This window comes from Rhinatrema bivittatum, chromosome 10, assembly GCF_901001135.1.
Source record: "Rhinatrema bivittatum chromosome 10, aRhiBiv1.1, whole genome shotgun sequence".
NCBI classification, from domain to species: Eukaryota; Metazoa; Chordata; class Amphibia; order Gymnophiona; family Rhinatrematidae; genus Rhinatrema; species Rhinatrema bivittatum.
Window position 1 is genome coordinate 76,660,162 of NC_042624.1, and position 26,903 is coordinate 76,687,064.

The 26,903-nt window shown below is 43.3% G+C and overlaps 1 protein-coding gene across 2 annotated transcripts in view; it reads left to right on the plus strand.

The window, feature by feature from the left end:
* The window catches only part of BCAR3 (BCAR3 adaptor protein, NSP family member), a 173,010-nt gene that overhangs the window by 24,219 nt on the left and 121,888 nt on the right, over positions 1 to 26,903 (plus strand). The window contains exon 1 of one of the 2 annotated variants that reach the window (XM_029617984.1): positions 25,878 to 26,015. The exons of the other annotated variant lie outside the window; for it this stretch is intronic. The gene's annotated coding sequence lies outside the window, so the exon portion shown is untranslated. Of the gene's footprint in view, positions 1 to 25,877; positions 26,016 to 26,903 lie in introns of those variants that run through there. 2 annotated transcript variants of the gene reach the window in all.

A 26,903-nucleotide genomic window follows, 5' to 3' on the forward strand; every position in this document is an offset into this window, starting at 1 on the left:
GGAGAGGGAGTAAGACTGCTGGGGACAGAGGGAGAGGGAGCAAGACTGCTGGGGACTGAGAGGGAGAGGGAGCAAGACTGCTGGGGACTGAGAGGGAGACAGCAAGACTGCTGGGGACTGAGAGGGAGAGGGAGTAAGACTGCTGGGGATTGAGAGGGAGACGGAGCAAGACTGATGGGGACTGAGAGGGGAGAGGGAGCAAGACTGCTGGGGACTGAGAGGGAGACAGAGCAAGACTGCAGGGGACTGAGAGGGGAGAGGGAGAAAGACTGCTGGGGATTGAGAGGGAGACAGAGCAAGACTGCAGGGGACTGAGAGGGGAGAGGGAGAAAGACTGCTGGGGATTGAGAGGGAGACAGAGCAAGACTGCAGGGGACTGAGAGGGGAGAGGGAGAAAGACTGCTGGGGATTGAGAGGGAGACAGAGCAAGACTGATGGGGACTGAGAGGGGAGAGGGAGCAGGACTGCAGGGGACTGAGAGTGAGAGGGAGTAAGACTGATGGGGACTAAGAGGGGAGAGGGAGCAGGACTGTGGGGGACTGAGAGGGGAGAGGGAGCAGGACTGTGGGGGACTGAGAGGGAGACAGAGCAAGACTGCTGGGGACTGGGAGAGGTGAGGGAGTAAGAATGTCCTGTGCCTTATAATTGCTGTCCGTGTAGATAATGAGTGCCCGGGTCGTAAAAACCAAAACAGTTCTTCATTTACACCCGGCTCAGCTTGCACATACACTATTTTATGAGGGCTTGCCCCCTCAGATATGGGTATAGAAGGCACTTAGAAGTTTACTGTTGCGCCCTTTCCAGCCTGCTCGAACTTAAACAGTTGGTCCAGGGACACAAATTTTCTGCAGTTCAGAACGATGCCCGCTCTTGTTGGCCTTCCCCGTGTATCCGTCTTCTTGAATCTCTGCACAGGCAAGCCTGCCGCCACTGCTAAATAACGACGCCTTTTAGTAAAGCCATTAAGAGCTGTTACTGATGTTCAGCAATGTTCAAGAACACTCTTGATGAATCACAGCTGTTAAATCTGGTAATTAATTTATATCCAGCAAATCTATGTGCACAGAAAAAGCAAATTGTATGAGCCTCCTGCAGCTATGTACTGAGGCAGGAGGGTATGCGGGGAATATTCTCCCATCTTGAATTTGTTGAGAGCCGGAAGACACAAGAAGGCCAAGGGTACTAAAGTGCGCTAATGCTTTCGTAAGCGTGAACACACGTTCATAGTGCTGATACCCTGTGCAATTTCATTTGCGCACGTTAACAGTGCTTTTAACATATGTTAATTAGTTAATGAGGCGATGACATACATCAACGTGCAAAACAGCTTATTACCGAAAAAATATGCATTAAACCGCGCAAAAGTGAACGCCGACCTGTTAACGCAAAAGAAACGAACTACAGCTTGGAGATACAGTTATGCTTTGTGGTAACATCTGTGTTAATGTGCTAACTTTAACATTAGTAAATTAATAGAAAACTCATTGGCATGTCGTTATGGGCTGGTAACCCAAGCTAATTAATGCGTGTTAACTGTTGACTTGAACTCACTTTAATACTCTGGCCAAAGGCTGACTTCGGCCGTTTGAGATTTTGGAGTATTCATATCAAAGCCTTACTGTAAGGGCTTCTTAATAAGAAATATTCATACCATTTATAAATACTCTTAATAGTTACAGGAACTAGATTATAATTATAGAGTAAGATGCATTGCAGAAGCAGTAAGTACAGCTACAGGAGGTAATTTTCAAAGACCTTATGCGTGCACATGTAACATACTATCGGAGCAATTTTCAAAAGCCATCTACTCGTAAAGTGCACGTACACGAGTAAATCCTACGGACAATGCAATGGCATACGTTGTAGCAATTTTCAAAAGCCCGCTTACACGGGTAAAGTGCATTTACTCAAGTAAAACCCAGTTTTTCTCGAGTAAATGCCTTTCAAAATCAGGCCCAAAGTAGTTATCACAGAAAAATGGATAACTAATGTAGTTATTTTTGTATTTAATAGAGTAAAAGAAGAATTCATCTTAGCTGACTCTACACATAGTTTCTCAAATGTCGTGCCCTAAAAAGAACTATTTACTTTGTAATTTTAGGTTTAGCATTTACTTATTTCCCCCCGGTTACTTTGTCATTTAGTCCCTGATTTCCTTGGTTCTTATTATCCAGGTTGATGACAGTGACCAATGAGCCCTGCCACAGGTGCGCAGATGATAGTGACCTGCCACAGGTGCGCAGATGACAGTGACCAATGAGCCCTGCCACAGGTGCGCAGATGACAGTGACCTGCCACAGGTGCGCAGATGACAGTGACCAATGAGCCCTGCCACAGGTGCGCAGAATTCTCTTCTTGGGCACTTCACTCAGGCTGAGAGCGGGAGAGGGCCCAGTCTATAAGAAGGTGCAAAAGCAGTGACTGACCCAGCCCTGGAGCTGACGGGGAGCCCCATGCAGTCCTACAGATGGCCCTGCATCATGGGTCCACAGCAGGAGAAGGGAAGTGTCAAATGCACAGGCCCCACCCAGGGCTGGTGCATGCTTATTAAGCACCTTAGATGAACCCAAGCTCAACCCCCCCCCCCCCCCCCCCAGACCTTCCCTACACATTAAAAATTATGCATTTATATTAGCTGATTTTACACAACAAAAAGGACATTCTGAGATAAACAAAAAATTACTTACAACATGTATATAGTATTTTCATGCACTGTTATGGTGCCAACCAGAAAACCCAGCAAAAAGACACATGGAACCCATATGGTTATAAGCCTATATAAGACACGTTAGGTATGGACTTCACCTGAGGAAGCTATGAGTAAACTGAATTACAATTACAGTATAGTAAACCACCCCATGCCAAAACAGCACTTACTGCCAGCACTCAAACAGTAACAATCCCACCTATGAAAACAAAACACTGCAAATATTACACCAGGCCCTTAAACACCAGTGCAACTCCTATTAGGAAAACAGAAGACGCTGAACTGCTATAGATCCCTATACAAATACTATACACTAGCACAAGGGTGGACAACTCTGGTCCTCAAGAGCCACTAACAGGCTTGGTTTTCAGCACAGCCATAATGAGTATGCATAAGATTTGCATGCAAATGTATCCATTGCATTGCAGATCTATTTCCTGCATATTCATTATGGAAATCCTGGTTATCAGACCTGTTTATGGCTCTTGAGGACTAGAGTTGGTTACCCCTGTACTAGCAGAGTACCTCACCTCAGTCACACATGCAGAATACAGACAGACCTTCACCAAATACAGAATAGAGAACATAAAGGATAAATAGAAACAAGCAGACAAAAACTAAACTGGAAATTGCAGCAAGCCAGACACTATGTGCAGTGTAACAAAGGAAAAACAATAGCATTACCATTCCTCATAAAACATCAAGCATTACCATTCCTCATAAAACATCAATTAAATCAAGAAATATACATCAATTATGGTAAAACTAACTAAAAAATACATATTTCAAAAGAGCTGACAAATATAACAACATCCAATAATTAAAAACTCAGAGAAAGTTTAATCTTTTACAAACAATAATAAAATATTTCAAAACAGCAGACACATCAAATAGCACTCAATAATTAAAACTAACAGGGATAAAAAAAAAATTCCTTGCTCTCTATACCTGAAAACTTTTGATTTCCAGATGCTCTGAGATTGTCATGGATTAGCAGGGGAAAGGAGGGCTGGTGCACACAAATTTCCTATCCTCTCTCTCTCTCATATGTACACTCACACATACACACTCACGCATACACCCTCCCTTATTCACACACATTCTCATAGACTGCCTCTTACTAATCCACAAACTGTCTCACTCATACAGACCCTCCCTCACGTATTACATACTCCCTCTCAACGTCTGTCTGTCTATCTCTCTCTCTCTCTCTCTCATACATACACACATAGACACAGACACTCACACACATTCTCTCTCTTACTCACACATATTAAGTCACATACGCATACCCACACACGGACTCACGTACACATGCATACATACTCTCTCACATAGTCACTCGCTATCTCTCTCTCCCTCTCTTATACATATACTCACACATACACACTCATGCTCAATCACACACTCTCTCTTACTCACATATGTTCAGTCACATGCGCATACTCACACACGGACTCATGTACACATGCATACATGCTCTCTCACTTATAGTCACTCGCTATCTCTCTCTCCCTCTCTTATACATACACTCACACATACACACACTCATGCTCAATCACACACTCTCTCTTACTCACACATGTTCAGTCACATGCACATACTCTCACACGGACTCATGTACACATGCATTCATGCTCTCTCACTTATAGTCACTCGCTATCTCTCTCTCCCTCTCTTATACATACACTCACACATACACACACTCATGCTCAATCACACACTCTCTCTTACTCACACATGTTCAGTCACATGTGCATACTCACACACTGACTCACGTACACATACATACATGCTCTCTCACTTATAGTCACTCGCTGTCTCACTCTCCCTCTCTTATACATACACTCACACATACACACACTCATGCTCAATCACACACTCTCTCTTACTCACACATGTTCAGTCACATGCACATACTCACACACGGACTCACGTACACATGCATACATGCTCTCTCACTTATAGTCACTCGCTGTCTCACTCTCTCTCTCTTATACATACACTCACACATACACACACTCATGCTCAATCACACACTCTCTCTTACTCACACATGTTCAGTCACATGCGCATACTCACACACGGACTCACGTACACATGCATACATGCTCTCTCACTGTCGCTCTCACTCTTCTCTTCCACTGGAAGCATAAACGGGAGCCTCCTCCTTTTAAGCTACACAGCCGACGGGACTTTTCCTCTTTCTTCAGGCCATGCTGACAGATGGCGCTCCTTCTCTTCTCTCTCCGAGGCTGCTCCACCTCTTGTTCCTTCTTTGTTCAGCCATGTCGGCCGACCCTTCTGCACACCACCTGCTTTTTCAGACTATGCAGGCTGATGCTACAGCCTGCAACTGCTGCGGCGATTGCATCTCCCTCATCCCGTCTATGTGGGTTCGCAGACAATACTTCCTCTTCCACGCAGGCAGGCAGGAAGAAGACACAATTGCTCTGCCACTCCCAAAACCGTGGCACTTGAGGCAGCCATCTAGACCACCTGGACTTGGCCCCCATCTCTACACCAGCTCTCTCCTGAAGTGGGGGAAACTGGTGGGGCCATTCATGTGGCCTGACTTTAAGAAGAGCTCAGTGATGGCATGCTATCAGGCCGATGCAATTTGGATGTGCTAAAACCGCGTGTCCAAACTGAGCGCAGGTTTTTTTTAATGTGCGCACAATCACATGTCCTGGGCGCCCGCTGCAAAAAGCAAATGAGCTGCCGTGCTAAAAAGGACAAGCTAGGGATAAATTGAACGTCCCTAACGCATGCATGGCATCTGCCACCCACCCAGGAGACGTGGCTGTGTGTGAGTTAGGAAAATGTTTTGTTCTGTGGCAGCTGATTTACCGGCACAATACACACACACACAATATGCATGGCCCGGAGCGTGTATACTGTGCGCCCTGAATTTTTTTTTTTTTTTTTTTACGTCAAGACTTTTTTTTTTTTTTTGCATGGTGGTGATTTCTGTGGTTCTTCCTACTTAGTATTACGATGATTCTAAGGAGGAGCAACCACAGAAAAACTGTTGTTTTTTTTTTGTTTTTAAGTTGAGCTCTTGATGTGTGGGAAGACTTTACGCCTGCACCAGGTTAGTGTTAAATTTTATGGGTTAAAAATTGCGCCTCGGGCCCAGGGGGATTTTTTTGCATCGCGGGCTAATAGCTGATAGCCTCATCTAGACGGTATTTACAAATGACGCGCGCTATTAGCTACGCGAGCGTTTGGACGCGCTGATCCCCCTTATCGCAGCGGGGGTTATGGACGCGCGTCCAAAAACGCACATTAACCTGTGCGCTGGGCTGGGCGCACATTATTGCATCGGCCCAGTGAGGGCAGTGCCTATGAAGAGCCCCACATTTCATTACTGCTCCAGGCCCCTCTCCTGCCGAAAGATGACACTGAACCTAGGCATGGTTTACTAGGCCAATTTTTGTACAGTTTGTTCATGCCCCTAGGTTTTCAGTGCATTACAGGAGATACCGCAGTTTGCTGTAGCTGTAATGGTAGCACAGGGTGAAGCGAGAGGCAGCATCATGAGATGGAGGACAGCAGGGTAGGAAAGGGAGAGATCATTGTAGGGAGGGGAGGGATATTAGCGTGTGGCGAGAGGTAGGGAATAAAATGCATGATTATTTTTACAGGAAGAGAGTTGGGTGGAATGAGGGCAGCCCAAAGCAAAGGATTCCTCCCATGTGAGAGATTTCTGATGTCACTCGGTGGCCAATCACAATGCAGCGATTCTTCCTACTGTTTTACAACATACAGAGTACAAAGCCTCAGGGTCTTAGTGCTAGCCAGGCTTCAGGACGTCCGGATCTAAACAGGCAAAGAGAGAGAGAGTCGGGGAGGGAGAGGTTTGAAACATTCAAATAGGTATAATAATAGTAACAAGAAGCAAGCATTTATTCAGTGAAAAGGATCTTCTAGAGCAGAAGGTCATGGTCCATGGTTCAGAGAGGAAAGGCTGGAGAGCAACATTAGAAAATATTCACAGAGAGGGTGGTGAATGTATGGAACAATCAAAAAAACAAAGCCCAGATCTATTCGAAATCTGAGGACTATTATATAAACAATCACACAAAAATCTATCCTCAGTAGAACATAATTTTTCTTTTTAACAGGTAAAGGGCCCTTTATGACTTCAGTTTGCAATCATCACAAACTGTACAGACCTCTGGTCCACTTTATTCTTTAATATTTTCCAGACCCACTTCAAAATAATTTTTTATGCAAGATTTTTTGATTTTTTCTAAAAAGTCATAAAAGTCCTCGGGGGCAAATAGATCTTTTCCTATTTAATTCATACAGGAAGAAAGCTTTCACTATCAAACACTTAGCTTCAATGTCCGATCTGTACATGATTGTAAGCAATTCTAATTTGGATGTGAAGACCCCCTGAGGCAGAGAACCATCCAAACATGGCCATGTCGGGGTGATGTACAGATCGGACATTGAAGCTAAGTGTTTGATAGTGAAAGCTTTCTTCCTGTATGAATTAAATAGGAAAAGATCTATTTGCCCCCGAGGACTTTTATGACTTTTTAGAAAAAATCAAAAAATCTTGCATAAAAAATTATTTTGAAGTGGGTCTGGAAAATATTAAAGAATAAAGTGGACCAGAGGTCTGTACAGTTTGTGATGATTGCAAACTGAAGTCATAAAGGGCCCTTTACCTGTTTAAAAGAAAAATTATGTTCTACTGAAGATAGATTTTTGTGTGATTGAATGTATGGAACAGCCAGACCAGGCTGAGGTGGTGCGGGCAAAAACAGGAACAGAAATTTTAGAAAACTTGCGATGAGCGCAGAGGATCCTTGGCCATGATGAAGACGTGAAGAGGGCCTGTGAGATCTATAGCTCTGAGCAGAATAAGTGGGCCTTGCACTCCTTATCTTGCATGATATTCTGCAGTATATTCTGCGGCAGGGCATATGGAATTCTGCGGTCAAAATGTCAACTGTGAATAGTAATTCCACCCCATGTCTGGAATGTATGTCGTCATAGCTATTTAACTGTAGGTATGTGCTGATGCTGGCTGGGGGAAAAATGTGTAACATACTATTTAAATGCAAATTCCCGAGAAGATCAAACTGATTTGACTTGTCTGCTTTCATTCCGTGTTTAATTGTTCAGTACTCTGGTGGAATACACATATTAAACACTGCTTAACTGTAATTCCTGCTTTCCCTTTGCCTACTTCCTTTCAGGCATGTATATGTCCTAGTATTGTTAGAAGCCAATGTAATAAAGTGTTCTATGCTATGCGCACATGTTAGCAAGTGGCTGTGTGAGCAGTTTTTTTTTGCATGAATTTTACTCCCAATGTAACAAATAGTTTTGTGCACAGAAAACGTGTGCACAGCTACGTGTGTGCAGGTTAGCACCCTGGCACACAGGTTTAATGCTACTGAAGTGACTAGGCACTAGCTGTTAGCTTCCAGATGCAGGGAGGTGCGTAAAAGCCCTGAAGGCTTAAGGCAAGTTTTTTTACCCTGGAAATTTCTCTCCTGGTCTTTAGAGGTGGAGTAAAATTAGCTCACTCCATTTCTAACCCAGGAGTTAATTTCCAAACTGTGAACTGTAATTTGCAAATGATGTCCTGTGTGCATAAAACATCTCTCTTTCTTTTTTTTTAAGCACAAAACATGATTTGTGCACACATTCCTGCTCTTAATGAACTCGGACAATCTCAGCCCATCTCACCGGTATTTTAAGTTTGAATTCTGCATGCCTGGTCCTCTTGGATGGCACCGCTTTCCCATAGTCCATTAAGGCTGCACCTGTAAGACACAGAGTCCCAGTCGTGCAAAGCTAAGCCTGTTCAGGGCTTTCCCCCAGCCTCAGCGATGGGGTGGGAGCTGTCAGTATGCACCCTTAGCCGGTTCCTCCCCCCATCCCACCCTGCCTCTTTCAGCCTCTTTCCCTAATTCTCACCCACAGCCAGCCCGAGAGTACAGGGGGCTGGGGGTCGACCATTGCCCCCTGAAAACTAACATGGAATCAGAAGAAGCAAGAAAACTCGCCTTTCCCTGAGTTAAAAGATGCACTCAGCCTATCCAAAAGGCTAATAGCACATTTTAACTCTGTTTTGTGCCTATATTTTGAAATCAACACAGATTTTTAAACTCTGGATTTGTTAACAAGCCATTAGCTCTGTTGGAAAATTTGCCTGCTTGGAAGTGATAAAGAAGTGTTATGTATTTATTTATTTATTTAGACATTTTGTCGTTCCATGTAAATGATCACAATGGTTTACAATAATGACATTCATACGTATAAATCAGCAAATAATGACAGATTACATAGGAAGAATTCATTATTAGGCATTAACATCTATCAATTGAATTGTTCAAATACATATTAATTAAAGATCAAAGACGTAAGACGTGAAGACAAAATAAAATAACAAAATAACAAATTTCACATATAATTCTGTATTTTGCATTGCGATTCTTACAATCTCTCGTTAATTTGTTTCTCAATCATCAGTTAGTATCTTTTGTCCTTCTTTTTATTGAAGATGTTTTAAGTTAGGTTGTATACGTTTTTGAATAGCCATGCTTTTAGTTCACATGTAAATCTCTTTCTATCTGGTATCAAACGCAGCATTTCAGGTAAAGAGTTCCAAAGTTGTGGGTCTGCTATGGAAGCACACGTTCTCTTACCTGCAGCAGGTGTGTTGGAACAGTCAGTAGTCCTTTATCTTGGGATCTTACTGTTCTCTGCAGTGTGTATGGTTGTAATGTCACACCTATCATACCGGTGTTACTAGACTGAATTATTTTGAATATTAGCATTAATACCAGTCCAGATTTGGACATTTCAATTACCAACAATCATATTTTTGGGCAAAAGTCAAATCTGTTGCTTTTGCTTAACTTTCTGCTGTTGACCTTTCTGGCCTGTTTTTGTTCTTAATGTGTTGTCTTGAATGAGTGTGAGTGTTGGTGTAAGTGGTATGTGTGTGTGTCAGGCTCTGTTTCTGGGGAGGAAATCTAATGGAAAACGATGGTCGTTTTGTTTTCTGTGGTTTCATTCTTTTCTGAATATTGTTTTTTTAATTTTCTTTAAAAGCTGTTACTTTATTTGTACTTGCTCATATTGTTCTGACCAAATAAGCAATTTTTTTTAAAGGATTAAACATAGCAGTTTTTATTTGAAAGGTAAAAAAAACCCCAAAAAACATATTGTTGGCTCATTGAATCGCATGTTGAAAATTTTTCAGCACAAGCATGAAAAAACTGTGTGCTGACTTAAGAACATCAAGCCCAGCAACCCGTTTCCAACAATGGCCAGTCCAGGTTACAAGTGCCTGGCAAGTACCCAAACATTAAGTAGATCCCATGCTACTAATGCCAGTAATAGCAGTGGATATTCCCTAAGTCAACTTGGTTAATAACAGTTTATGGATTTCTCCAGGAACTTGTCCAAACCATTTTTAAACCCAGCTATGCTAACTGCCTTAACCACATCCTCTGGCAATGAATTCCAGAGCTTAATTGTGCATTGAGTGAAAAGCATTTTGTCCGATTTTTTTTTTTCAAATCTCTTTATTTACCAAAAACTCAGGCACACTTTTTATACATAAGGGGGGATGTCAAGACAGTACATAAGAACAAATACATCAAACACGTCACCCACCAATAGCTAAAGCAAGAGGAAGTCCAACACATCTCATCATTCTCGTAAACAGTTACTACCCAGATAGAGTTCCCATATCCAACCACCCATCCTTTGTCTAGACAACCCATTCAGGCCACAGTACTCCCAATAGCACTTCCAAACTTGCTGATACAGAAAACTTTTCCCTATGAGTGCATAATGCAGCTTTTCAATGTCTGCAATGTCCCTGACCTGCCTTCGCCAATAATCCAAATTAGGATTCATTTTCCAGAATTTTGCTTTGGTGAATCTTGCAGCTGACCTACTATTTGTCGGTGTTTAACAGAGACCAGAGAATCCTGCCATAACCCAATAAGCCTAACTTTGTCAGTAGGCATATTGGCATACCAATAACATTTGATATTTCTTGAGCAACCTCATTCCAAAACCAGGACACGGCAGGACAGTACCACCACTGATTTGTTTTAAACGTGCTACTTGCTAACTTCATGGAGTGCCCTCTAGTCCTTGTATTATCTGAAAGAGTGAATAACCAATTCACATTTACCTGTTCTAGACCTCACATGATTTTATAGACTTCTATCATATCCCCCCATAGCAGTTTCTTCTCCAAACTGAACAGTCCTAACCTCTTTATGGGAGCCGTTCCATCTTCTTTATCATTTTGGTTGCCCTTCTCTGTACCTTTTCCAGTGCAATTAGAGCTTTTTGAGATGCAGCAATCAGAATTGCACACAGTACTCAAGGTGTGGTCTCACCATATGCCACAGAGATTGAGCCCTTGGCTGTGGCATAGTTGATGCAGCCTAGCAGGTGAACTTGCTAGGCCCATGCCAACAGCAGGTGGACACACTTGAACTGGGACAAGGTCTGGCCTTCACCTATACCATCCGGGGCCAGCAGGACTTAGGGAAAGGTTCCACAGAGAACAGACTTCACCCAAAAATCAGGCCATGGTCTGGGCAGGCAGCAGACAGGTTCAGTCAAGGTCCAGGCTAGGGTCAAGGCACAAGAGATCAGTCCAAGGAGAAGCAAGGGTCAAGACAAGGAAAAGAGGCAGGCAGGAGCAGGAGACAGACAGAATCAGGAACACCAGAGTAGCAACAGACACTGTAGAGAAGGAAACCTGTTGCTGAGGCACTGACTGGTTGCAAGAGACTTCTTATATACTCATGCAGGATGTGATGTCATCAACTAGCACCACAGGAAGTCCAGGCTGGACAACTTATAAAAGAAGTCCAGGGCTACAGGAAGTCAGCCATGTTTTTTGGATGCAGCATGGTACCAGAGTCGCTTCAGGTTAGAGGTGAGGGGTGTTATACCATGGAGCAGTATAAAGATATTATGACATTCTCCATTTATTCACCATTCCTTTTCTAATAATTCCTATCATTCTGTTTGATTTGTTGACCATCACCACACACTGAGCTGAGGATTTCAATGTATTGTCCACTAAGATGCCTAGATCTCTTTCCTGTGAGGTAACTCCTAACATGGTGCTTAACATTGTGTAACTAGAGCATGGGTTACTTTTCCCTATATGCATCACCTTGCGCTTATCCACATTAAATTTCATCTGTCATTTGGATACCCACTCTTCCGGTCTCACAAGATTCTCTGGTTATTTATCACAAGCCGCTTGTGATTTAATAATTCTGCATAATTTTGTGTCATCTGCAAATTTGATCACCTCACTCGTCGTACCCCTTTCCAGATCATTTATAAATATGTTAAAAAGCCCAGGTCCTGAGGCTATTCCAACTTGCCTTCACTGCGGTGAGTTCGGAGCTGTTCCTGACCTGCGGGCTGAGGGAGGAAAGGACGCCGGCTTGACCGACGTCAGAGGGCAGCGCCGGAAGACCTGTGAAAAGGCGCCTCCCGAGAGAGTTCCCCTGAGGCTATTCCAACTTGCCTTCACTGCGGTGAGTTCGGAGCTGTTCCTGACCTGCGGGCTGAGGGAGGAAAGGACGCCGGCTTGACTGACGTCAGAGGGCGGCGCCGGAAGACCTGTGAAAAGGCGCCTCCCGAGAGAGTTTCCCTGAGGCTATTCCAACTTGCCTTCACTGCGGTGAGTTCGGAGCTGTTCCTGACCTGCGGGCTGAGGGAGGAAAGGACGCCGGCTTGACCGACGTCAGAGGGCGGCGCCGGAAGACCTGTGAAAAGGCGCCTCCCGAGAGAGTTCCCCTGAGGCTATTCCAACTTGCCTTCACTGCGGTGAGTTCGGAGCTGTTCCTGACCTGCGGGCTGAGGGAGGAAAGGACGCCGGCTTGACCGACGTCAGAGGGCGGCGCCGGAAGACCTGTGAAAAGGCACCTCCCTCTCGGCGCGTCGTCGAATCGGCGCGTCGTCGAAGCCGCGCGCGTCCAAGGGGCGCGCGCGACTTTGCCCGACAAAGCCCGACAAAGCCCGGGCCATACCTTTTTGGGGTTTAACTTTGTTACATTGGATAGAGGAAAGTGCTACATAAGCAAGAATTGATTTTTGCAGTTGAATTAATTTAAACCTATGCCGGCGAAGAGGAAGGGTAGGGTGCGGATCTTCCCTCCGGAACCAACCGTATCCACCTCCACGCAGCTAGAAATACAACAATTCTTGACCCAGCTGAGTAAGCAAGGAGCTGATGAAGCCGTTGGAAATCCCCAAGGAGGAGAAATGGGGATTTCCCGTGAAGAGGCGTCCTTAAGTCCGGATGCCAGAACACCACCGGTACAACGTGCATACGAGGATCAGGCTGCTCATCTGCCTACCCCAACTGGGGAAAGAACAAATGAGCAAGAGGGAGCCTCGTCTTCAATTTTGATGCAAGAAATTGTCAGGCCAGAAAAGGTGACTCTTGAGGCGATTTGGGATGCTGTAAAAAGTTTAAATGGAGCTGTAAACAGATTGGAAACAAAGATGGACTCATTGACTCTTGAAAATCAGGGTAAGATACAACAAATGAATATTAATATATCAGAGGTATCTAAAAAAGTTAACAAAAATGAGGAAGAATTAAAAATGATACATAAGTTGAATGTCATGGTAGTAAAAGAACAAACTGGTATTTCACATCGTTTAGAAATGATAGAGAATAAGGCTAGGCATTTAAACATACGTATCACTAACTTTCCTCAGGTATTAGGGGAATTGCCTTATATTTCGTTAAAGAAGTATTTAAAGGAAGTTTTATTATTTTCTGAGAATGATTTGCCATCCATTAACACATGTTACTTTGTGTCCTCAAGATCCCCAGTACCTTCAAATTTATCAAACTTTTTGGAGGATTCTTCCTTAGAAGTAATGCATAGAAATACCCTGATAGTTTCTTTTGTTCTAAAGAAAGATATCAGTACCCTAATGAAAAAATATTTCCAAAAATTTCCAACCAGTTTTCACGGCCAAATAGTAAAAATATACCCTGACTTGGCTCCTATCACGAGGTTGAAACGGAAAGAATTTTTGAAATTGCGTCAGAAAGCTATTACCTTGGGTTTTTCCTTCTTTCTAAGATACCCGTGTAAATGTGAGTTAAAGAAAGGGGAAGCTGAATATGTGTTTTTCCAGTTAGAACAATTACATAGTTTTCTTGAAGCTCAACAACAGCCTATAGCATCTACACCATTGCCCAATGAGACACCAAATCTGGGGGTACAATTAAGTGTGTGAAATGGCATGAGTAATAACTAAATCAGCTGGTAAATATGAATAGCTATCGATAATGTCTTTTTGTTTCTTATTAATCTCCTCAATTATTTTAGATTCCTCATATAGCCTCAATGTTTTTTCCTCTAACAGAGAAAGATTAGAGGATACTTTTTTTGTCCCTTTTCCTTTCTATATTTGAATATGCAAAAATTTTAAGTTTAAATATGTCAGCTATGACAATTTATGGATCAGTTATTTCCGTATAGAAATTGTATATCGAATGTGATTTCAGAAATTGTAAATGTAAATTGGAAGTTAATATTTTTGATTGTGTATCTAATATTGGAAAATTGAAAATAAAGATTTAAAAAAAAAAAAAAAAAAAAAAAGCCCAGGTTCCAGTACAGATTCCTGTGGCCCTCCACTGTTTACCTTTCTCCACTGAGAAAAAAGACCATTTAATCCTACTTTGTTTTCTATCCTTTAACCAGTTTGCAGTCCAGAAAAGGACATTGACTCCTATCCCTTGGCTTTTTAATTTTTTTTAGGAGTCTCTCATAGGGGACTTTGTCAAATGCCGTCTGAAAATCCAACTACACAAAATCTACTGGCTCACCTTTGCTACAGGTTTTTTGAAGGAGTTAATTAACATGTGAGGCAAGACTTCCCTTGTATAAATCCATGCTGGTTATTGCCCATTAAACCATCTATCTATTAAGTTCTGGGATTTTGTTCTTCAGAATACCGTAGTTTACATGATTTTTCCTAGCACTGAAGTCAGGCTCACTAGTTTATATGGTAGTTTCCTAGATCACCCCTGGAGCCCTTTCTAAACATCTAGATTATATTGGCCACCCTGCAGTTTTCAGTACAATGGATGATTTTAACGATAGGTTACAAATTACTAGTAATTGATCTGAAATTTCATTTTTCAGGGTACAGTTTTAACATAATGGCTTATTACATTGGACCCTTAGGTTGTAATCCTTATAAAGAAGACAAACTTAATTTGTATCTTGTTAAGATGTTTATGGTTGGTTTGTCTTTGTATAAATGCTAAACTTGTTTGTCACCCTGTAAAATTGTGGAATTACTTTCTCAGGGAGAATGCTCTTGATTTTTATTTGTTTCAATTATATTCTTTCTCTGTACTGAATTGATAATGTAAACATTGGCTTGGAGCAGACATTGCTCTCATTTCTCCGAACAATAAGCTCCCGGCATGGAGGGCATGTGATGGGAAAGCTCTATCAGCTGCAGCACAGGCTGAAAGTTTGAGTGCCGACCATATTGAGCGAGGCTTTAGCTCCTGTCTGGCAATTCCTGGAATCATAGTGGAAGAGGGAATGGAGGTTCATGGAAGTCTAGAGGAAAAGGAGAGGGCTTTGGAGTTTGGCATTGTCTAGCTTCCTCCCACCACTGACAAAATTGCTGGGTGGTGACCCTAGACTCCATCTGGGAAGTCTTGGTAAGATTGGATTCCTCAAATCAGAAATCTTCTGTGGGCATTAATTCATTGACAAAAAGAGTGGACAGTTTAACCCTAGGTAGAATCTTGAACTTAAGGGGAGAACAGAAGTTCTGGAAAAAGAGATTAAAGAACCAAAATTGGTGATTGCCAAGTTGATTCAGGATAAGTTAATCCTTCTTCAGAACACGGAACAGTTTTTTGAATTTTTCAAGGCATTTAAACTTGGCTCATTAAATTTTCCTAAAGTTTATTGCTCTTCTAAGGATCTTTTCAAGAAATATTTGCTGGAAAATTGGGGCCTATCTCTTGAAACAGTTCTTCCTGTGGCTAAAATATGTTCTTCTCCAGAAGCAAATGGAGCTAGTGAAAGAGAACATCTCCTGGGACCTGGCTTGGCCACTGTCGGAAAGATGATCCTGGCCTTAATGGACCTTTGATCTGACCCAGTTTGGCAAGTCTTATGTTCTTTCTGTAGGAAATGATCTATCCTTTTTGTACTATGCCTTTTCTAGCTTTTTGTATCATTTTCTTAAGTTGTTAGAGCAGAGGGCTGTGAACCAGGGAAACCAGGGTTCAAATCCCACTGCTGCTCCTTGTGACCTTGGGCAAGTCACTTTACCTCTAGTACCTGAATGTAATCTGCCTTGAAGCGTCAAAAAGCAAAATATAAATTTTTAAAAAAACTTGTTTCCTTTTATTGTATCTTCCTTGTATTTTCCTCTATCTTGGCTACCCTATGTTTAAGACAAGTTGTACTTGTTTGATATTATTTAAAGATTATAAATAATTAGAAAGAATGTAAAAATTGTGTTTTGAAAATGCTAAGAAAATGCCCAAGGTGTTGAGTATAAGCACAGCCTTCAGTTTCCTGAGATGGCTCAGGGGCTGATTCTGCATCAAAGCTGCTGAACTTCTGTGGCAATTCTAATGCCCATTTGTATAAATTGTAATTGTTTTGCATACTAATGCAAATCTGTTTTTGTGTAATTAAAATGAAATAGTTTTCCAACTATCCTTTGCGTCTGAAAAAATGTAGTTTTGCTCTCATGGGAGTTTTCTGGGTGGAAATGCTGGAGTAGAGAACATTCAGAGCAGCAGTCAGGCCCTGTGCAGCGCAGGAGAAAGACATGTTCTGAGCTGCCGGCACGTTCCTTCTCCTCCTCCTGCTGGCCTGATCAGTGCAGGAGCAGGGAATCAGCCTGCCGCTGGTCAGATTTTAGCTCCCGACTCAGGCCAGCCCCCCACTCTCCAGTGGCTATACGGTGGGCATGGGCACATCGTGTGAGAAGGGTTTGGAGTCTGCGGCTCTTCCCGTGGTTATGGAATTGTGGGAGACTAGAAGGCCCTGCCTATAAAGCATATTCTGCATCACATTCCACTTATGAGAACCACAAAAGGACTTGGCAGCTTGACAATATATGTTCTGCTGTACTAGAACAAGCCTGAAGAATTCAGTTTAATTTGAAATAGAACCCCAATAAGAACAATTAGAAACAGAGAAGATGTTGGCAGATAATGGCTGCTGGATTTTACCCAGTCTGTCTATCGGTACCCGCCGTCTGTGCTAGCGCAAACTCTCCTTGATCACTAGTCTCCTTCCTCCCTTGCCCTGCCACCAAGATCCCAATCTTGCTTGAGTTCTGCCGCTCTTTTGGATCCTGCCACCTGCTCTCCCCGTTGATTAAAATGATTTTTCTCACTCCTTTTGGGCTTCCCTCTAGCTTCGTATGATGACCTCCTTGCCCTTGTGTGTCCCATTTTATGGAAGATGCCTTCTGGTACCTAATTGAAGCCTGCTAGGTACTTGAATATCTCTGTCATATCTCCTTTTCCCCTTCACTCATCTAGAGATTGCCCACCGCTAAGCTCGTGTGCACAATTATTGCAAGCTGCCGCTAACTTCATATCACGCTGCCAACACAATCCTAATGCCATTCCTTGACCTTACTCATAACTATGTGACCAGAAAAAAGGGTCACGTGGTGAGACGATGCCATAGCTTGTGTGCGCTGGAAATTCTTAGGGCACTCAACTTGAAAGCTGGCAAACTGCACCTTCTGAACCTTTACTGGAATTTGTGACACAATTTCAGCTTTTCCGTGAGAGAATGAACGGAGACAGAATGGCGAGAAATTCCCCGCAGAGCTGTGGGAAATGATGGCTAAGGTCTACTGTACCAGTTTCTCCCTGCTCACTGCTGACTTTGGAGCCAGAACCAATTGCAGGAGAATATTTATCTTTCCTCGCTGATGAATTTACTGTTCTAAGCTATTTAGATTTTAGTTTTAAGTGTATCAGGGTTCTGTTTGCATGGCTGTGTGCATCAAGGGTGTCCCAGGAACACGCGGCTAATTCAGCCATGTGTTGAGTGTCTCGTATGGACAGCAGACCAGGCAGTACCACAGAGTGGTACTGCCTGGTCTGTGGTCGTTCTGTGTTCTGCCACAGTATATTTGGGCTTAGAATCTCTCAGAGCTGAAGAGAGCAGGTGGTAGCTGAGAAAAAAAAGTCAGTTATTGAATTTGTTTTTTAACATGCTTTTAAAATTGTGCTTTCAGGGGGGTACATTTTTAACAGCCCGGGCCACTGCAAGGGTATTAAGTGTCCTAAATGAATCTTACAGCTTTGCCACCCCTACCCTCTCACTCCCCTCTCCACTGGGTCACACCCTCCCCATACACAATTTAAAATTATGCATTTATAATGAGATTCTACTTTTTTTTTTTAATATTCTGATTTTTAGCACTTCATAGTGGATTGCATTCAGTTACTGTAGGTATTTCCCTATCTCTTTCCCTATCTATTTTTACTGTTACTGTATTTTATAGTTACTATTTTATATGTTATCTATTTTATAGTTACTGTAGGTATTTCCCTATCTATTTTTTCAATCAGAAATTTACACATGCTGACTTCAATGTAAAAACTTGTTACTTAGTTTTTGTTCAATGTAAAACTTCTTTTATTCTGTTCTATGTAAACCGCTATTTGTAGCGATAGTTACTGTTCTTTGTGAACCGGGGTGATATGTATATTATACAGGAACCTCCGGTATATAAATTATTTTAAATAAATAAATCTCCACAGGGCTTGCAATCTAAGGGGGGAAATGCTTAGTAAATAGAGCCTTAACAGGCCGATGCAATACCATGCGCACAGGCTAGCGCGCAGCTTAACCTGCGGTTGGATAAACGTCCATAACCCCTTATGCAATAAGGGGATTAGTGCATCAAACGCGCGTCCAAACCAGCATGTAGCTAATAGCGCTCCTCACATGTAAATGCCATGCTGATGAGGCTGTTAGCTATCAGCCGCTTAGGTAAAAAATAAATGTGCACCCAATGCCCACATTTTTACCCTCAAAATTTAACACCAGTCCCGGAACTGACGTCAAGTCTTGAGGAGCCCCAAAAGTTAACAGAAAAGCAGAAAATACTGCTTTTCTGTAGTTCCTCCGACTTAATATCGTGGCAGTATTAAGTCAGAGGAACCAAAAAAAGGAGTAACGTAAAAAAAAAAAAAAAGGTCTTGCCGGCAGTCGGGTTAGGAAAACAGACGCTCAGTTAACAGGTGTCCATTTTCCTGACCCATGGCTGTGCACAGGTTAGGAAAATGGATGGACGTAAAAGTGAGCGTCCTTTTCCAAAATATGCAGCCACTTCACCTGGGTGCCCGATGCCATGGGCACACTAGGGACGCGATTTATCCCTAGCATTTCCTTCTTAGTGTGGTGGCTCATTTGCCTATTGCATCGAGTGCCCAGGAGAGGTGATTGTGCATGTGTTAAAAAAAAAAAAATGCTTCCATTTTGGACACATGTTTTTAGTGTGTCTGTAGCACATTGGCCTGTAAGTTTGTACCTGAGGTAATGTGACTTGTCTAAGGTTGCATGTTGCATGTTATAAAATCCGTGGTCGGCGCGCACAAGGGGGCGCACAATTGTGCACATTGCGCGTGCCGAGCCCGCTCTGAGATGCACTGCCTTCTCCCGTTCCCATTTCGGACCGGTCTCGGAGGGAACTTCCCTACCCCCCGCCCCCCACCTTCACTTCCCCTACCTCCCCTGCCCTCTTCCCCTACCTGTTTTTTCTTCTTTTTTTTTGTTTCTAAACTTACTTAAGCCCTGGGGCACAAGTAAGTTGCGCACGCCGGCTGACTGCCAGCGCGTGATCCCAAGCATAGCAGCAAATGGCCGCTGTGCTTGGAGCCTCTGGCCCCGCCCCGCCCTCGCATAACCTTTTCAAAATCCAGCCCTATGTGTGCAGTGTAATAAAAGAAAAACAGAAACATTACCATTCCTCATAAAACATCAAATAATACAATCAAGACATATAAATCATCAATAGCAGTAAAACTATATTTATAAAAAGAATGAATGTTTCAAAACAACTGACAAATAGAATAACATCCAATAATTAGAAACTTGTATAGAAATGTGTCAAACACCTATAAAATATTTCAAAACATCAGATATATCAAGCACCCAATAATTAAAGCTAATAAGGATTTGTAAAAAAATCCCCAGCTCTTTAAACCTAGGAACGTTTGATTTCAAGATGCCTTGAGATTGTCATCTATTAGCAGGAGAGAGAGGGGGGGATTGTTGCTCACAAACTTTCTTTTTCTGATACACACACACATGTTCTCTCATTCACATTCCCTAATACACACACATACACACTCTGATTCTCACAAACACCCACACATGCCCTCTCATACACATACTCTCAAACACACACACACATATACATGCTCTCTTAAACATACACACATGCTATCTCTCGATCACTCCCCCCTCCCCCAGAGTACAAGTTGCAACAGCAGCCTCCTCCTTTAGGCCCCCACAGCTATCCAGACTCTTCCTCTTTCTTTGGGCTTCAGTGGCTGTTGTTGGTCTGCCTCTTGCTTCTGAGGGCCTGTGTCTGATAGGGCTTCTCCTGCTCCTGCCCTCCTCATGGCTCGCTCCTTCTCCTCCTACTTTTTGCCTGAAGCCAATACGCCTCATTTTCTTCTGGCCCCACGCCGCTCCTATTCCTTTTTCTGAGCACTGTGCAGGCCGAGGCCCAGGGCTGATGCTGCTTCTCTTGCTTCTTCTGGCCCCAAACCATACTGCTGCTCCTGCGCACCCTGGCTCCTGAGGCCAAGGCTGCTTCTTATTGTGGTTCGGGCCGTGCTGCTGCTGCTCCTGCTCCTCAGCGCCCTGGCTCCTGAGGCCAAGGCTGCTTCTTAGTGTGCCTCGGACCGTGCTGCTGCTCCTCTTGCTTATGACGGCAGCAGCATGGCCTCTCCTTCTCCCCAGTCATGCAGACCCCACATCTCACCATTTCCTCTTCTGGGCCCTGTGGGTGGGAAGAAGGAAGAGGCCATGCTGCTCCCAGACCAGGTGGCAGCCTAGTCTGCCTAGTTGCTTCTACCAGCCCTGTATCAGCCCACATGAGAAAGTCGTCAAAACGCGCATAAATGACACCGATTTTCTAAGTGAAGTTACTCGTGTATGTTCACATTGAAAACTACCCCTTCCAAAACTACCCGCACACAATTGCACCTGTTAAAATGCATGGAGAAAATGTATGTGCATTATTTTCAAAATCCAACAGTGTGCGTACAAGACCAAACCCCCCAGGGACGCCACTCCGCCTGGATAAGCTTGCATGTGTACGGAGTATCCACGTGTAAGTTTACCTGCATATCCGGTGGCCAAAGCCATTTCCATGGGTAAGGCACTGTTCTGCCTGCAGAACCAACTCTGAGTATCAAAGGTAACGGGTTTCTAATCTAGCAAATATCGCCATCTGCTTCTGTCTGTAAAATAAGTTCCCTTCCCCTAGTATAGGTAATGGTTGCAGACGAGTTCTTGCTTTTATCAGTTTTAAAAGGGAACCAGGCACCGTGTGCGTCAATGCAACAATAAAGTGCTCAGTTTGATTACCTTAGAGTGGTGTGGCAACCGTGTTAGTCCACTTGAATGCATGGAAATAGAGGTTAACAAACAACACCAAAAAAAATGGTTTAAAGTGACACCTGCTTATTGGACTAATGTATTTAGTCCAATAAAAGGGCATTGCCTTATTTATTTTATTCTTTTGCTTGTTAACTTTTATTTCCCTTCATTGTCTTAGGAAAGTATTTGGTTAATTATTTTATAATCTTAGATGCAGGGCTGTCGTAAAGGATGGGAAACAAGAGCGACCACCCTGAGTGCCAAGCTGGGGTGTGAGGGGGGGAGGCACCAGTCCAGTCTGTGAGCTCAGGAGCCTGAAAGGGGAGGGGAGTACCAAACGCAACCTTTGCCCGGGATACCGTTATGTCCAGCAGCCGCCCTGCGTGGATGATTAGCATGGGGGCTACCAAAGCCCGTTCAGAGGACCCCCACAGCCGGGCGGGATTTCAAGATGGCCTCAAGGAATATTCTAGATTTCTTTCTCCAGTCTAGTTTGTTATTTCAGGGTGCAAAAAAGATCTTGACCGCTTATCCGTTCATAGATTTAGGAGTTATTCTTGACTCAACTTTGTCTTTTCGTCTACAGGTAAAAGAACTGTTGACGTTATCTTTTATAAACTATGCATGCTATGACAATTGAAGCCTGCGTTATCGGAATTTGATTTGAAGAGCGTGATGCATGCTTTGATAATGACTTTGCTAGACTATTGCAATGTTTTGCTTGTTGGCTTAACTTACTCCACCATACGGGCTTTACCAATCTTGCAAAATTCTTCCACACAGATCATCATAAGTGGCACTCGGTTAAGAGATCACATTACTCCTAGCTTGTTTTAAGTTACTTTGGCTTCCTATCCCCCTGGAGAATAAAGTTTTTAAAGTTATTTATGTTCGTTTAAAAGGCTTTGCATGGATTGGCGCCAAACTGCTTTAATGCTGTTTTGAAAATCCTACTAGCCAGTATGTACTTTATGATCTGCTAACATCTTTTAGAAATTCCAATAAGACATCCATTTGGCAGAGTCACGTGATAGGCTATTTTGCGTGGTCGGTCCTTCTATGTGGAATACCTTATTTGATGATTTAAAATCTTAAAGTGACATTTGCAGGTTTCATAAGCTGTAAAATCTTACTTAGTTGCTCAGGCCTTTGATGAGCTAAGCTGATGAGTTATTTTGTGGCATCTGATATTGCAGATTTTATTTTATGTTCTGTTTATGATTTTCTTTTTATTTTTATCATATGTTTTGTTTTCTGTTGTATTTTGTAAGATTTTTATCTTTGAGTATCAGCCATGTAGATTTGTAGACAGGTGGGCTATACATTTTTAAATAAACAAAGTTATCTGGCTACCTTTAGCCAGATTACTTTATACTTAACCAGCAATATTCAAAAGAAGGCAGGTTAGGTTTAGCGTTCTCGCTAAGGTAAGCTGGATAACTTTATTCCAGGATATTCAGTGGGATGTTTATCCAGCTAAATACCCAGAATAATGTTTCTAGTTAAATTTAACCAGATAAGTTAGCTGATCAATATTTTTTTGAATATTGGCCTCCTCATTATTAAAACACAAATCCCCAGTAAGGGCAGCCTACATTCATTCCTTATTTAAATGCTTAATTTGAAATCCTATTTTATCTTCATCTCTGTCCTTCCTGGCACTTAAGTATGCTAATGTTCTCAGACTTTAGCTCTTTCAGAGACAACAAAGGGATTGTTTTACATCTCATTAGGCTGATTGTGACTGGTCTGTCAGCAAAGTGTGATTATATCCCTCCTAACCTTGGTGGAAGCAGTCTCTAAGAATACTGAGTTTGTTTGATTCTGTATCATTCTTTATCACTTTTTCTAATCATTTAGGGGGGTAATTTTAAAACTGCAAAGTCATGTACCCATGGAATTTATGCCAGCTTTCAAAGGTAACTTCACTGAAAATTACCTCAGGAAAACTACCCACACACTGCTAATTTGTGTAGGGAAGGGGTGAGGGGAAATACATGTGCACTTCTGAAAATTTAAACAACACCATAGGTGCTTAAGTAAAAATCCCTCCTCGGCCCTGTCCTGGGAATGCCTCTGCTCACTGCAGGTAAACCCCTGCCCTTAAAGGCCCTAGGAATGCAAGTTTACCTGTATATATTGGGGCAAATTGAAAAGGCCACTTCCATGAATAAAGCCCTGTTTCTCCCCCGAAAATGACCCTTCCCGTTCTCAGGGAACAATTTTCACACTGCCCGCTTTGGTACCAGGTCCATAGGTGCTTTTTACCCGCGGACTTTGTGCCAAATTAAAAATGAAATAAATAAATACCTGCGCGCTTTCTCTTAGTATATTACATGCCCGGAGACTCTGCAACATGGCTTTCCGTATGGGTAGACCTTTTACAGAAAATAACGTGTGTACATTTGAAAATCCAATCTATGCACATTATTCTCCGATTCCGCCCAAAACCAGCCCCCAGAAAGCCTCGTGCAACTTTAGCTGGATTTTCAGACCATTTACCCCGAGTAACTTGCCACTCCCTCAAGTCAATGGCTTTGAAATTTGTCCTTAATGTATAAACCGTGCTTTTCTTAGGGCCCGAAGGAATTGGACCAGAGTGAAAAGTGTCCACTGTTTCAATGCAAATCTCCATATTATCCTCACCCAAAACAAAGTTAACACCTGATGCAGTGTGCAAATACATTAGGAGTTAAAAATCTAAAAATGTGCGTATAAAATCAAGGTAAATGTACACAAACCTTGGTTTATGAGAATAAATAGGGAAACCTTCACTTTCAATTTTCTTTTTCCTGGGAACTTCAGTGTCACAGCAACAATCCCACAGATATTTCTCCTGTATGTTTACAACAAAGTCATATTTTCACTGGGTTTTTTTTTTGTTGTTATAACATTGAAATTTACAGGAAAAATAAAATAAAAAATGAAAATGAAGGTGTTCTGCTGATAAACCATGATTTAGGGGCACAAATCATGCTTTATAAGCATAACCATGGCAATGTGCACATTGTGTGCGGGAAAACATGATAAAACATGTTAAGAGCATAAAATCTGCACTCATAGGTTGTGTGTGCAAAACCCGCACAAATTGTGTTTTATGCACAAAAAATCCCAAGTACAGGACCCCCTGCAACACTAACTCCAGGTTCAGCCCCTTAGACTAACGCTAGCCCTAGAAACTCTACTCCACCTTTAACCAGAAGTGAAATTTCCAGCATTAAGGAAAGAGGAGTTAGCCTACACACCCCTCTGCACTGGGGCGCAATTGTTAATGCCTTGTGTAATGTGAGATTTGCTTGGAGGAGCGCTAAGCTGCACATAAAGGGACCGATGCAATACCATGCACTGCGACTAGTGCACGGCTTAACATGTGATTGAACGTGCGTTTTGGACATGTCCATAACCCCCGATGCAATACGGGGATTAGCACGTCCAAACCACCGCCAAGCTAATAGCGCTCATCACATGTAAATTCCATATAGATGAGGCTATTAGCTATTACCCGTGATGCAAAAAATTTCCCGTGCAGCCAACGCGCCCATCGCAATGAAACAAATTTTACACCAGCCTGGGGCTGACATAAAGGTATCCCACAGTCAAGGGCTCATTAAAACAAAAAAATCCTGCTTTCTTTGAGGAGGAACCACAGAAAGCAGATTCAGGTTAAAAAAAAAAGTCTCAGGTAAAAAAGAAATAATTTTGGGCGCTCAATATAAACGCACAAGATACACGGTCCGGTCCCGATGCCGAGGAGGCACTAGGGACGCACAGTATTCCCTAGCGCCTCCTTTTTAGCGTGACCCCTCATTTAAATATTGCATCACGTGCCCAGGAGAGGTGGCTGGGCGCACGTTAAGAAAACAGGCGCGCAACATTGAACACCTGTTTTCCACGCACAAATATTGCACCGGCCCCAAAATTTTGCTCAGGTTTTTGTGCGCAGTTTTTGTATGTAAAACCCCTTGCTACATCGGGAGTAGAATTCTGCGCACTAAAATGTGCAGACAACCACGCGCCGACTCGCATGCACGGTCTGCTGCACGTTAATCCGTCGAGCTCTTAAGCTAGGGGAGACTCTGTGATGTTTGCAGAATTGCAGAAAACTGGGGAACCTCGGCACAAACAGAAAGTCCAACTAAAAAGCCTTTTCAAAGCTGTGTAATTGTGCTTCAGTGGTTTGGGACGCGGTGGAGGCACTGATGATTGCAAGCCTGGCTTAACCAGCGCAGAAAGGGCAGATGTAATAGAGGAGAGTAGATCTGCAACACCAGTCGCCCGGTTCCCTAAGCTTGTGCCCCACCCCCCATAGACACAGAGAGGAAGAAAAGCCTTTCTGAATCAGGCTCCTAGTACTAATTGTAGATGGAGTAATGATAGGAGGGCCTGAAAGCCCCTGCAGAAGGGCAGTGAGAGGTCATCAGATGTAAATGTCTGGTGCACACACAAGGGTCCAGTCACTTGCAGTTTCGCTCTGCTCAGGGGTGTGGCTGGGAAGCAGTAAATCAGCTCCTGGGAGCTGCCAGTGCGCGGGGCTGCCTGCAGCAGCTCAGAGCAAGGCTGAGGGGATTCCGATGAAGAAGCCCGGCACAGCCCCCGGGCGCACCTTTCCCGTACGGAGCCCGCCGGGTGCAAGCTGCGCTGAGGTAGGTGGGACCTTCCTTTCTTCTTCCACGGGCGTGATTCCCCCCCACGTAACTGTACAAGGAGTGGATCGGGATGCTCTCTGCCTGCAACCTCTCGCTTGTAGGACAGAGAGGTTTGCTTTTGTCCTTTATACGCAGTGCAATGACCGCTGAATGCGTCTGAAAGTTTGCTAGGGTGGGGAGGACCGCCAAGCAGTCGGCTCGAAGCCACTTTCTTCAAGGCGCTGCCACTTGCTCCTTAATATGCAAATTCATGCCCAGAAGGCTTTGTGGAAGATACGCTCAAGGACTCTTTTGTGCTGGGAAAGATTCCGTCCTTATAATTATCTGCTCTGCTCTTCCCTGTTTACTAAGCTGTGCCCTGATTATCTTGTCAAATGTGGCTCAGCAGCTTTGGGGAGCCAGTCTGAAAAGGACTCAGCTGGACGCGGGGGGGGGGGGGACCTTTCAGGCAGAAAACTTTTAACCAACTTTTTCTGCAACCCCCCCACAAGGTTAGAGAAAGAAACCCCAGGCTGCCATGTGATAGCAGAGACAACATTGTTCCTTTTCATTGTAGAAGGAAGAATGAATAGCTGGTTGTGTTGTGTGTGGGTTGGAAAACTTGAGGTTTCTCACGAAAGTGTGTGTGGGGAGGGGGGATGCAGCTTGTGTCTGTGGTCTTCCTGTCTTTGGCCAAGGGAGGGGATGTGCGGCTTCCTGCATTTAGGTGTAACTAAACAATTGAACTGAAGTGCATTGTGCTGCAAGTCCTTAAAGGCCAAAGTTGGATTCAGGATACCACCATCAAGCAGGTTGTGGGGGTGGAAGGCCAGGAGAGAACATGCCGGGTGACTCAGGGATTTCATCTGGGCTCTGATCCGACCCTTGCTCTGATGGGATCAGAGA